The 13226-nt window shown below is 37.9% G+C and overlaps 1 long non-coding RNA gene across 1 annotated transcript in view; it reads right to left on the reverse strand.

Annotated features, from left to right (window-relative positions):
- Window positions 1-13226, reverse strand: part of LOC143687028 (uncharacterized) — a 52679-nt gene that overhangs the window by 3236 nt on the left and 36217 nt on the right. Inside the window, exon 2 of the long non-coding RNA XR_013177357.1 lies at window positions 9036-9143. This is a non-coding gene — a long non-coding RNA (uncharacterized LOC143687028). The remainder of the gene's footprint in view (window positions 1-9035; window positions 9144-13226) is intronic.

A 13226-nucleotide genomic window follows, 5' to 3' on the forward strand; every position in this document is an offset into this window, starting at 1 on the left:
TTACTCATTTCTCTTATGATCTCTAATGCTATCTATATTATTTAAGATCCACAGAGGCTTGAATTGATTTCTAAATAGTCTAGTCTACTGTATCCATATAACATTTTAAAATAAGTCTCCAAATCTTCTAAGGCAAGTTTAAAATTCCTTGTTTATTTTTGACCATTTAATCTTCCATATAAAATTGAGTCATGTCAAATTCAAAGAAAAACTCATTTGGAATATCAATTGGAATTGCATTGAGTTACAGTCAATTTGGAAAACTGACGTTTTTATCATGCCAGGTCTTCTTAGCCATAAACATGGACTAGCCCCTTAGTTATCTAGAACTTTGGAAGAATCTTCGGTAAAGTTTCATAATTTTCTACTTCTTTCAGATTTTGTGGTATACTTATTCTAAGTATGTTATAATTCTTGTTACCATTATGCTTAGTAACTCTTATTTAAATATATATTTCTTAATCATTTATTTATTGCCTTAAGAAATTCAATTGACCTTTTTTTAAAAATTGAGGGCATAATTTACATACAGCGAAATACATATATCCTAACTATACAGTTCAATGACCTGACAAATGGGGTTTTGCTAATTGCCAAATATATAAGAATTCTTCATTTAGTTTTTGTATTGATGTCTAACTTAATTGCACATAGGCAATAACACATAGTCTGTATACAATTGTTCTTTGAAATTTATTGACTTATTTTGTGACCTAGTGCATGATCAATTTTTATAAGTATTTTCCGTATGCTTGTGAAGAATGTGTATCCTTGAATTTTTAGATGCAGAATCCGATATATGTTCACTATGTCAAGCTTATTATATATTACTAATCAAATTTTCTTTATCGGTGTTGTTTCTTTTTATCTACTTGACCTCTTAACAATTGAGTAGAAGGGATTATCAATTTCTCCTAATAGTTCCATCACATTTTTCTTTGTGTATACTTAAGCTACTTTATTCAGTACAATCTTCTTTAGAAATATTATGGCTTATTGATGAATTGAATCTTTTAGAGGTATGAGGTGAAATTTTCTCTTTCATGAATTGTTTTATCTTCAAGCTTATTTTGCTAGATATTTATATAACTCTACCAGTTTATTTAGGGTCAGCATTTGCCTTATGTGTGTATGTCTTTTACTCTCAGGGCTGATATGTACAGCAACGTATGTTTCTAGAGTGTCATTGAGAGAGACTTCCAGGTGAATAGCATCTCCTAGATTGAGTATATGGAAACTTTTCATGCTCCTATGCTTTATGACTCTCATATGCAGCACAGAACTGGGTTTGCTTTTTATTCGTTTGTTTGTTTTGTTTTGTTTTGTTTTTTGGCTTTGCTTTTTAATTCAGTCTGATAGCCTCTGTGTACAACCATCCTTTCTCTACTGGTCTGTGCTAACTAGGCTTTCTGTCTCTACTCACCCCTCTACAATTCACTTGGCCATTTTGCTACACAGAACACAAATTGTCACACACACAGCTTAAAACCTTAGATTGACTTCTCATTGCACTCAGTATAAAATCTGATTTCCTTACCAAAGCCTACAAAGTCTCACATAATCCAGTTCCTGACTATCTCTTCATCCTTATCCCACATCTTCCTCACTATCTGGGCTCCTGACACACTGACCTTCTTTCAGTCCTGTGGATATGCCATACCTTATCTGGCCACACAACTTTGCACAAGCTGTTCCCTCTGACTGAGATGGTCTTAAGCCCCCTTCACTAATTAGTTACCTCCTTTTCATCCTTTATGCCTCAGCTTCAGTAGCACCTTTCAGAAAGTTCTTCCAAGTTTTCCCATTACATATTTGTTATACCTTTTCTAATTGTCCCACAGTCCTTGGATATTCTGTTCCATTGTTTTGGGTTTTGGTTTTTTGTTTGTTTTCGTTCTTTCCTCTTTTTGCATTTCAGTTCAGGAAACTTCTGTTGACATATCTTCGTGCTCACTCAGTCTTGCTTTGACTCTGGGTAGTCCGTTAGAACTAAGGGCTCTCATGAAAATAAGTCATAATTATTTTAAATTCCTGGTCTGATAATTCCAAGACATGCCATATATATGTCGGTTTGATGCTTGCTTTTTATCTTCAGGTTGTTTGTTATTTTCTTTTATCGTGTCTTGTAATTTTTTGTTTAGAACTGGACATGATGCATTTGGTAATAGGAACAGAGGTAAATAGGATATCAGCGTAAGGCTTTATGTTTATCTGGCTAGGAGTCAGACTCTGTTTAATGTTTGCTGTAGCCACAGGTATAAGAGACTTCAGTTTCCTCTAGTTTCCTCATTTTTGTCTCTCTTTTATCTTTGGGTTTCCCTAGAAACTCCTTAAATGGAGTTTAATACTTTGCAGCTCTTTCATTTAAGATCCATTGTAATTCTCCTGAAACCCTATTGATATGCTGGCAAGGTTTTGGGGAAGAGACCTCCATGATTTTATGATTAATTCTCCATTTTATTTTGGTTGGTTGGAAGGTTGATTGGTTTATAGCACAGTCTCTGGGTTATGACTTTCAGAAGAGTTGCTTAATTTTTTTTTTTCAATCATCTCATATGAGACAGGAAAGCAAGAGGGGACTGGAACTGGCTAATTGCCCATCCCTTAGGTCAGATAAGGCTTTGGTAAAATAATTTCCCTTGAGGGTTGGTCTTTCTTTCAGGAAACAGACCTCTGGATATATTTTTAAATTGTTACTTTTCCCCTCCCTCTGCCAAAAGCTTGAGGAGATTTTTCTCTGGGCTTCACCATGCAAACCTGGAAGCATGGGTGCACTCTTAAAATTTAAGCCCCACACGTTTTAAACACTCAACCTAGTCCACACTGAGTCTCCAGCAATTCATCAATTACAGTTTAAGTGTTCCTACTAGAACTGGCTCCAGTGTTAGACTTCCACATCTGGGTTTCTGCTCCTGGTAAGCTATGATTCTTTGTATTTGCCTGTCTCTTCAGTTTTGGGGACAGCAATTTGCCTTGTGATCTCAGTTCTCTGATGGAGCTAAGAAGAGTTGATATTCAATTTGTTCAGCTTTTTTCTTGTTATGAGTATGGGAGTGACAACTTCCAATCTATTATTTTGGAGAAGATAACCGGAAGTCTGTTTTCCCTATCTGAAGTAAATCCTCCCTTCTTAATCTCTAACTTAGTCTCTTATGTCTTTCACAGTAACATATTTAGGAATTATTTTATTTCTCTGTTTACAATTTTTTTAAGACTTTCTTCTATTTTAGGTTATGAAGTCCACGAGGCAGAGATCGTGCCACAATAGTTGCTCATTTAATATTTGTTGGATGGATGAATAGATCTATTCTGGAGAATAAGAAGGCATGAAATACCAAATTTCTGCTTTGCCACTCATTATCCTATGAAGAATGTCACCTAAACCAACATGCTTGCAATTTGTTTTTCTGTTTCCAATTCAGTTTATTTCTCCATGATTTTGTTCTCCATCCAGACTTCCCTGCCATACCATTTGACCATTCTGATATGTCAAAACATGAGCTTCCCCAATAAAAGTTTTAACAAGGCCTACCATGACGTTCAATATGCCTATTTTTCTTACTTGAATAATAGCATAATAGCAAACACATGTCGATACAGTTATTAAGGAAAAAAAGATATTTTTCCAGCAGCTGTTGACTTCATCAATTCCACTACATTATGAGTCACTCTAACTTCCAGAGAACTAGAAAGTTACAGCTAAGGAAGTAAGCTTTTTTTTTTAACTGTGATAAGAAAGAAATGGGGAAAGTTAGAAATGGGAAGGTGAATAAAATCAACTGGAATGAGAGATTTGATGCTATAGACAATTATATAATTTGCATATCAAAGAGAAAAAGCTATACAATTATCTAGTACTTTAACAAAATGACTGAAAAACACATGAAAACTAGCCTAAGGGGTGGAGAGTTTGCTACAGGAAAAGATAGTCATTTTAAAAAAAGGCAACAGCTGCCAGTCTGGGCCACTTTAGGAATAGCCAACCACGAAACCTACTCCTCACCTTCATTTTTAGTAATATGATGTCAACTATTAATGAGATAATAACTATTCAAGATATTAGTAAAAGTCCTTTTTGAAAGGATATTACTTAAATCCCCCAGCACATCGCACAAGCTCTTGGAAAGGTGAGATTTAATTACATGCCAACTGTAAAACAGAAACCTCTGTTGACTGTTTAGCACAAAGTAAGCACTCTGTGAACTGCATAGCACAATGTGCACATTGACGGATGTAATTTGGCTTGACACTGACTTTGCATTTGCACAGTGATTTTTTTCCTTTGCTTCGTTGCTTTTCATGTTGCCCTCAAACTAATAATACCTTCTATCTATTGAGCACATACCATATGCCAGGCAATTTACAAATATTACTCCAAAGAATAGACCTATGGCCTAGGTACTATTATCTAGGTCAAGTGGATACCCTTAGCTCTGTTTTAGAAATCAAAAAATGGAAGTTCAGAGAGGTTAAATAATACATGCACGTGAGGAGCAGGGAGTTTAACCACCCACGACAATTAGCGCTAAAGGTCTTCTTTATGGAGAAACTGACTTTGCGCTTGGGGAAAATTGCAAAAGTGTGGCACCGTTTGGTAATATTACAACAGCATTGTGTGTCATCAAGGGGAGGAAAGAGGATAGTAAATGGTTAAAAGTTGTTCTAGTTAGCTAGCTGCCAGAATGCAATATAACAGAAACTCAATGAATTTTAAAAAGGAAAATTTATTAAGTTGCAAGTTAACAGTTTTTAGGCTGTAGAAATGTCCCAATTAAAACAAGTCTATAGAAATCTCCAATCTAAGGCATCCAGGAAAAGATAACTTGGTTCAAGAAGGCCAATGAAGTTCAGGGTTTCTCTCTCAAGTGGAAAGGTTCATGGTGAATGTGGTCAGGGTTTCTCTCTTGGCTGGAAGGGCACATGGCAAACACGATGTCATCTGCTAGCTTTCTCTCCTGTTTCATGAAGCTCCCCGGGAGGTGTTTTCCTTCTTCATTTCTAAAAGTCGCTGGCTGGTGGACTCTCTGCTTCATGGTTCTGTGGTCTTCTGTCGTCCTTCTCTGCTCTCTTTGAATTTCCTCTTTTCTAAAATGTTTCCTGTTTTATAGGGTTCCAGTAAACTAATCAAGACCCATCTAGAATGGGTGCAGACACATCTCTACCTAATCCAGTTTAACAACCACTCTTGATTGAATCACATCTCCAGGGTGATAATTTAATTAAAGTTTCAAACATACAGTACTGAATAGAGATTGGAAGGAACGGCTGCCTTTATAAAATGGGATTAGGATTAAAACATGGCTTCTCTAGGGTACATACATCCTTTCACACTAGCACAAAAGTCATTCAAATAATGTCATTCTTAGGTCAAAGTTCCATTCACATAGTTCTTCACTAGATTCCTTCAACAGACATTTATAGAGCAACAAGTTTTGACTTGTAGGGAAAACAAAGATGAATAAAACAGCAATAGATAAGACAACACGGACTTCTGCCTTTGTCTTCAAGGGAGCACAGTGAAGACTCTATGAAGGCAACCCCAAGATGAAATTAATATTTTGCTATTTTTCTGCTGAGAAAATAAACTTTGGCAAAAATGAAAATTTACAATAAATGTTATGGTTTAATGCAGCGGCCTTAACATTAAACCATATAGATCCAGAGGTATTGAAACTAGCTCCCTTAGGGTGACATGACAGGGGTGCCCTGGGGGTGGAGGTCAGACGAATATGGCTGTGCTAATTTAAAACTGTCCTGCACTCCAGAAAAGCCACATTCTTTAATCCTCATTCAATATTGCTGGATGGGATCTTTTTTATTGTTTTCATGGAGATGTGTCTCCATCCGTTCAAGGTGGGATTACTTACCTTTAAGAGGGAACCATTTTGGAAAGAGCTTCAGTGCTGACAGAGTTTATACAGCTAGAGATCTCTGGAGATGCGGAAGGAAAGTGCTCCTGGGAAAGTGCTTTGAAACAAGAGGCCAGAGCCCCCAGCAGATGCCATCCACATGCCTCCCCAGCTGATAGAGGTGTTCCAGACAGATCGGCCTCTCTTGTACCAAGGTATGTTTCTCTGGATGCTTTAGTTTGGACATTTTAATGGCCTTAGAACTGTAAACTTGCAACTTAATAAACTCCCTTTTTAAAAGCCATTTCATGTCTGGTACAGTGCATGCCAGCAACTTTAGCAAACTAAAACAGGTGCTAACCACCTTCCCCCAAAAAAGTCAAGCTCTAGTTTCACTGCTTTTTCATATTCGTTTTCAGCAACATATTTTGTTTGACTAAATTGTACCTTCACCAGGCAAATTTGAAAACCCTTGACTTGATGAAATAAATACATATTTTATACCAACAGATCATAAACAAAATGTCAGTGCTTGCTTTTGTTGTAATCATTCCAGTATGTTCTCATAATATTTTTGAAGGTGCAGGCTCAACAAAGCAGATGACCAAACACAGAAAATATCCATCAAAACCATGACTAAATACCAATTAGAATATCCGAAGGCCTTGCAAACTCTCACACCTTTGTTCTCACAGGAGTGAGTAATGATTTGAGTGGGGTGAGTTGGAAACAAATGGCAGTGTCGTTTATATTCTTGAGGAGGAAATAAATTAACAGTGAGGTTATTGGACAAATATCTGAGAGGATGTCAAATAATGCTTAGGAAATTTACAAATTAAAAAATTAGCCTTCAGTTCTACATTGAACTAGACCAATTTCTTTAGATATTTTTGTATCATTTTCAACTTTCAACCTTAACCAATAATGGGAGCAAATAATAAGCCATTGTGTAACAGGAACCTGTAATCAAATCTTCAATCAACCTCAGAGCCAGCTGTGTACCCTGGATAAGGCACATAAGCACTGGCCCCAGTGATGACTCCTACCTCATTAGCTTGAGATGGCAATGAAATTCTAAATTCCTTAAATGGAGCCAGACCTCACAGAAACCAGTTTCAAGCAGCCCCTCACTTCAACACTCTATCTTGCTCTTTCTAATGCTCCATGATCATTTATCTGCTTTTCTTAACACGTCCAAACTATTCCCTTGCCTCTCTCCGTACACCAGATTTCTTCTCGTGCTCATCAATATGCACTGAAATTAAAATGTCCAAAATCTACCTGACCTTTTACTTCAAGTTCCCGTCATCTCCTGACTCCCATTTTTGTGTCTCTATATTCAGGGACTCGTAGCAGACATCTAATGTGGCTCAGACTACATTGTCTGGCACCCCCTAGATTTGTTGTACAATCTGGTTCCACCAGTGGCAACTATGGGAACAGTCACCTGGTTTGAAAGTTTGCTTAAAGAGAGTTGTAGAAGGAAGGAGAAGTTCATTAGAAGTAGGGGAGTGAGAGGCAAACTGGCAAGTATATCCATTACAATCTGAATACCCATAAAACTCTGATCTCACCAACTCTTCCTCATCTGTGTCCACCTATATTCCCATGAGATAGGAAGGGACATAAAACCCCATTTTACAGGTGGAAGAATAAAACACCAAGGATAAATGGCTTACCCAGAGTCATTAAATAGTCACTGGTGGAACAAGAAATAAATCCAGATTTTGAGAGTTTAAACTGCCTGGTTTCTCTTTAACAAGTAAGAGTACAAAGATTTCAAACTATACAACAAATGCAAAAAAATTGCTGTATCTTATCAATTGCATAGGTAGAAACACCTGCACAGAGAGAAGAAGGAGCTACTGAAGGTCACTAAGTGATTGATAGACCTGTTTGAAATAAATAGGGTCATATTTTCACTCCTGGGTAACTTCCTCTCCATAGAGGATCATTAATGTCAGTCAACAAAGAACCTGAGAATTAACTCCTTGGCACCAGCCCCAGAAGGCATTGGAAAGCATCCCCCACCCCATGCCCCACCACTCCGTACTGTAATTCAGCCAATGAACAGATGTCTGTTTCATACAAGTTAATATTCAGCCATTATCTGCAAATTAAATGAGGAGCTATTTTATTGTAAAGGATGTAACTATATTTTTATCTGTGCAAATTAAATGAAATAAGTTGGAGAGAAGAGGAATGTAACAGTTGCTGCCAGATGTTTCAAAAAAAGCCACTGGCCATCCACAGATCTGTGGGACCATTTTGAAACATAAATGGCCCTTACACCTGACCTATTATGGGGGAGGAGGATGAGAGAAGTTTCTCTCAGCTTTATGCAGCAGAGTAGAGTAAGAGATGCCGTTGGCACTAGATCTAATTCCTTGCTTTATGATTAATGCAGCCAAACAAATTTGGGAGTTGTCACAGTTCCTACCCTATATTCTGGGTTCCTTTATAAAATAGAGCAAAGGGATCCCAGTTCTTTGAGAACATCAGTACAAAATTATAGTAATTGCTTATTACATAATACAGTTATTAAAGCATTTTCTTTGTGGTTCAAGAAACAGGCCACGTACATTGATTAAAAAGATGGAACCAAATGGACATAATTGTGTTTTCATCTGGTAACTTTCCCAGGCAAAGAAAGTTAACTCAAGTCCCTGTGGACTTGAGGCATTTTATTCATATCTCCACTGAACTCATGTGGGCCATCCTTGAAGTTCTAGCCATCACTGAATCTACAGAGTTCAACACAGTGATGGAATATTAAATATCTGCTAAAATGAACTGACGCACCATTATAGAATTTACCATGATGTACTCTATGTCCTGCTATACATACAATAAATGTAGGTTCTTAAAATGGAGGAACCAAATCTGATCTATCTTTATATTTCTGGAGCTATGTTGGCCAACAGAACTTCCTACAATTATGGAAATGCTCTATTTTACATTGTACAATAGTTAGCCACTAGCCACAGGTGTTTTTGAGCACTTGGAAAATAGAGAGACTGAGTTTGTTTTTTGTTTTTCATTTTATTTAATTTCAATTAATTTAAATTTAAATCACCACACATGACTACTGGCTACTATGTTGGACAGAGCAGATCATAGTCTAGGACCATTCTTGGCACACAGTAGTTCCTATGTGAATGTTTCTGAATGAATGAATGCACACACCTAATTCCTCCATGTACGTACATCCCGCCAAACACCTCTCAGCTGCAGAGTGCTGTGAGCTTTCAATATATCCTTGCTGCTTGGCTTACATGCGTTTAAATATGTGGCCTAAAGAGAAAGAGAATGTGGTCATTCACTGGATATTGAGAGGAAACCCTTTTGTAGCTAATTTGAAAGTTGTACTTCAAAATAACAATGCGCTTAAGAATAAATAATCTATATGTAATATCTTCCTTGTAAGTCTCACAGTTTAGGGCAGAGTGGTTGAGAGGAAAGATAATGTTTTAGGGTTCTAGTCCCTCTCTGATATCTACTGGCTTATTAGTCTCAGAAGCTCAATGAATATGAAAACACTTGTCATTTCTTAGCTGCAAAATGGAGAAAGTTCATATGCTATGGCTTCTTTCCAGGATGTTGTCAAAAGCAAGTGATTACTGTGTGAAAATATATAATGCTAAGCAAGTTGTTGATTATTATTAAAGTGTAACTCATTTTGAATTAAATAACTTTTTAAATAACCACTATCATAGTAATGATGCTTGTGCAATTAGCAAATAATTAAATGTAATTTTCTTTCACATTAAAACATACATGTGCCAAGAAAAACAATTTTCTTCCACTTTAAGAAAATTTCCTTTCTCTTCCTGTCACTTCAAACATCATGAGATCACATCCTGGGTAACATCAAATGACAACTGAGCAGCTATTCCTCTCACCCACTTCTTGGCATCATTGGATATATCTGTCAGCACAAGTGGGTTACATTGGTAAAGACTGAGTTGTAGCAAAAAAATATATATATAGTGCTGGCACAGTATTTCCCCAGCCACCCCTACAAGGAGGAGATTTTACATTGTCTTTCTAAAGGTCCCTGAAAGAGTAATTACATGAGATCCTCTCAGAAATGGAAAGAATGGAATTAGCAAGACCAGAAGGCAATTTGAAGAGCATCCTCCAAAACTAGGAAGATGGTAGAGATGTGTAATTCCCACATGCACAATGTCCTAATCCCTGTCGCACCCCAAGGTGTAGCAGGACCCCAGAATGGAGTGACCACTGAGGGTTCCTAAGGAGACTAAACCCAGGCCCTTGGTTTCCCAGCCTTGGCAGTGGCCCCAATGCCCCAGATAGTCAGTGCCCTAGCGGAGCCTCCATACTCAGGGAACAGTACAACTTTGAACACTAAGCACATCAGTTGTGCCCTTTGAGAACCAAAAACAAGAGATCTTGGGGCTGTAACATGGCACTGAGTAGGAAACCATCGTGACAGAACTTGACCTCACCTCCAGTCAGGTCAAATGGAAGATTGGGGCAAATCGAATATATTTGATATGTCCCATATTTAATGAAAGGAAAAAACCATCAGTGTGCCAGTTTTAATCTGTTGTGTACCCCAGAAAAGACAACTTCTTTAATCCTCATTCAATATTGCTGGGTGGGGGCCTTCTGATTGTTTCCATGGAGATGTGACCCACCCAATTGTGGGTGGAACTTTTGATTAGATGGTTTCCATGGAGATATGTCTCCACTCATTCAATGTGGGGTTACTTACTGGAGCCCTTTAAGAGGGAACCATTTTGGAAAAAGCTATAGAGCCACCAGAACCAACAAAGCCAACAGAGCAGACAGAACCCCAGGGAAGCCATTGAAGAAGCCTGGAGAGAAGATGACAGATGTTACCATATGCTTTTCCAGCTGAGATAGAAATTCCAAACAATGATATTTGGATATCATCTTAAGTCAAGATATCTTTTCCTGGATGCCTTAATTGGACATTTTTATAGCTTTGTCTTACATGGACATTTTCATGGCCTTAGAACTGTAAAGCTGTAACTTAATAAATTTCCCTTTTTAAAAGCTGATTCATTTCTGGTATATTGCATCCTGGCAGCTTTTTACAAACTAGAACAATCAGTAACACACTCTTTTTTGGGGGAAAATCATACTGCTACCTACATTATGATGAGACCTCAAAGCATGGCTACCTTTCTAAAAAAAAAACCCACATTTTTTTTAGACACCATAGTGAGGTGGCTTTTTTGACTCATGCTTTGTCACAGCCTCCATCTACATAGAACTCACAGGGCTGACTGGGAGACAAAGCCAGTTGCACTCATTAGGGCTTGTTCAAGAACCAGTGTTTCTCTATAATCCTCAAGCATTTCTCTTAAATCAAGTGAGCATACCAAGGGAAATGGCTTGAGCAAATGTGATAGTTTTAGGTTGTTTTGGCAAGTATCAGTCACCTTCCAGTAGTTAGGAGCAGGTGAGTGTAATAATTTTCCTCCCCCATATTACCAGGTGACTTGTTATCAAAAGTATTTTCAGGCCAAAGATGTCACCTGTTCAAATATTCATTACAAGCAGCCCTGAACCAATGATGTAACCTAATATAGGTGCAAAGTTCCAGAAAGCCGAGTACCATGTGTGAAAGGGTCACTCAAGGCAGAAGTGTCAGTATTTCTGGTGAAGAAGGCAGCTAAATTTATGGTCAGAAGTCAGGCAAAGAATCTTCTGTTGAGTTGTTGAGCAAGCCTGAATGGAGCTGTCATCCAAGAAGTTCCCCCTGAATAGGGTAGGCTGCTGAGCTCTCTCCAGATTCTTTTTCCCCATTGTTCGTACAAGAGCAGTACAACATTTCTAGATAATCCATATATTTTGATCATCGCTCTTCATCAATGAAAAATTATTGCCAGCATCCCTCAGGCTAACCTCTGGTGCTCACTGGAGATAAAGAAAGTTATAATAGGACAGCTGGTTAAGATCTTTCAACTTCTAGCCGAGTATCCCTCAAGTGTGAATTCCTTAGCAGAGTATTCAAAAAGTTAAATATTCGAGAGACTCAGAGAGAGCAGAGAATGCTGCAGCACCATGAAGCAGAGAGTCCACCAGCCAGCGACCTTTGGAGATGAAGAAGGAAAATGCCTCCCGGGGAGCTTCATGAAACAGGAAGCCAGGAGACCAAGCTAGCAGATGACACCGTATTAGCCATGTGCCTGTCCAGCCGAGAGAGAAGCCCTGACTGTGTTCGCCATGTGCCTTCTCACTTGAGAGAGAAACCCTGAACTTCATCGGCCTTCTTGAACCAAGGTATCTTTCCCTGGATGCCTTTGATTAGACATTTCTATAGACTTGTTTTAATTGGGACATTTTCTCAGCCTTAGAACTGTAAACGGGGAACTTATTAAATTCCCCTTTTGAAAAGCCAAAAAAAAAAAAGTTAAATATCCATCCTCAAAACGTTCTCTAAAATACACACACACACACACATACGTATCACTCTGTCAGTGCTGAAGAGTTATAAAATAACTTACAGACAATATAATAGTACCACTCTCCCCTTAGAAGAGTTTTGCCCTTGAATGGCTGAGAGGTTTGAGTTCTCACTTCTTGCCAATTCCCTTCATTACCTTTCCTCTAAGTCTCCCATAAAAATAAGCCTCTTGTGGACCCACAGAGCTAACTCCATGATAATTGCACAAGTGTGAAGCCCATAGTGAACACACAGCTTATGCACACCTTACTCCTATTTTTTCTAAGCAGCCCAAACACTCATGCATTATCTTTAAAAGCAAGTACAAACCCAGTAGCTCTGTTCCAGAAAATTGTCAAGATTCTCTCATTTTCCCAATGTTCTCTTTCCTCCATTTGACCTCACACTGTTTCTTCTGGCCGGAATTGGGATACCTGAGAAAATTCCCACATGGGGCCTGAACATCCTGGTATCTGCAGTGTGTTGTTTAGTTTTGTTACTTTCTTATACAAACACAGTACAGTGATAAATTATGGTGCTAACAACAAAAGCCACTGGATATCTATTGTGATGGAGAGCAAATAATACTTTTGCAAATCCCCTGTTTAAACTTTCTTCCTTTTTTAATCCTGCATTGCTGGCCTCTTGATATGTGTGTCTCATTCAGCTAGGGTTTCCCAAACTATGTATGGGGACTGTTGGAGAATTGTGTAAGTGGTTTGTGGGGTCATTACTTTCATTTTTTAATGAAATATGACCGAACCAAATAGAATAGAATAGAAATAGATCACAGATAACAAGAGTAACAGGATGAATTTAATGACTTATTTCACGCTGTAAGTGTGTGGGGTTGTGTCTGTAGAGTGAGTTGCAAAATTTGTCATATTTCTTACTGAGGATACCAGCTGAAAAAGTTTTAAAACACCTACCATAATCTA

Source organism: Tamandua tetradactyla, chromosome 1 (assembly GCF_023851605.1).
Source record: "Tamandua tetradactyla isolate mTamTet1 chromosome 1, mTamTet1.pri, whole genome shotgun sequence".
In the NCBI taxonomy this organism is placed as follows: Eukaryota; Metazoa; Chordata; class Mammalia; order Pilosa; family Myrmecophagidae; genus Tamandua; species Tamandua tetradactyla.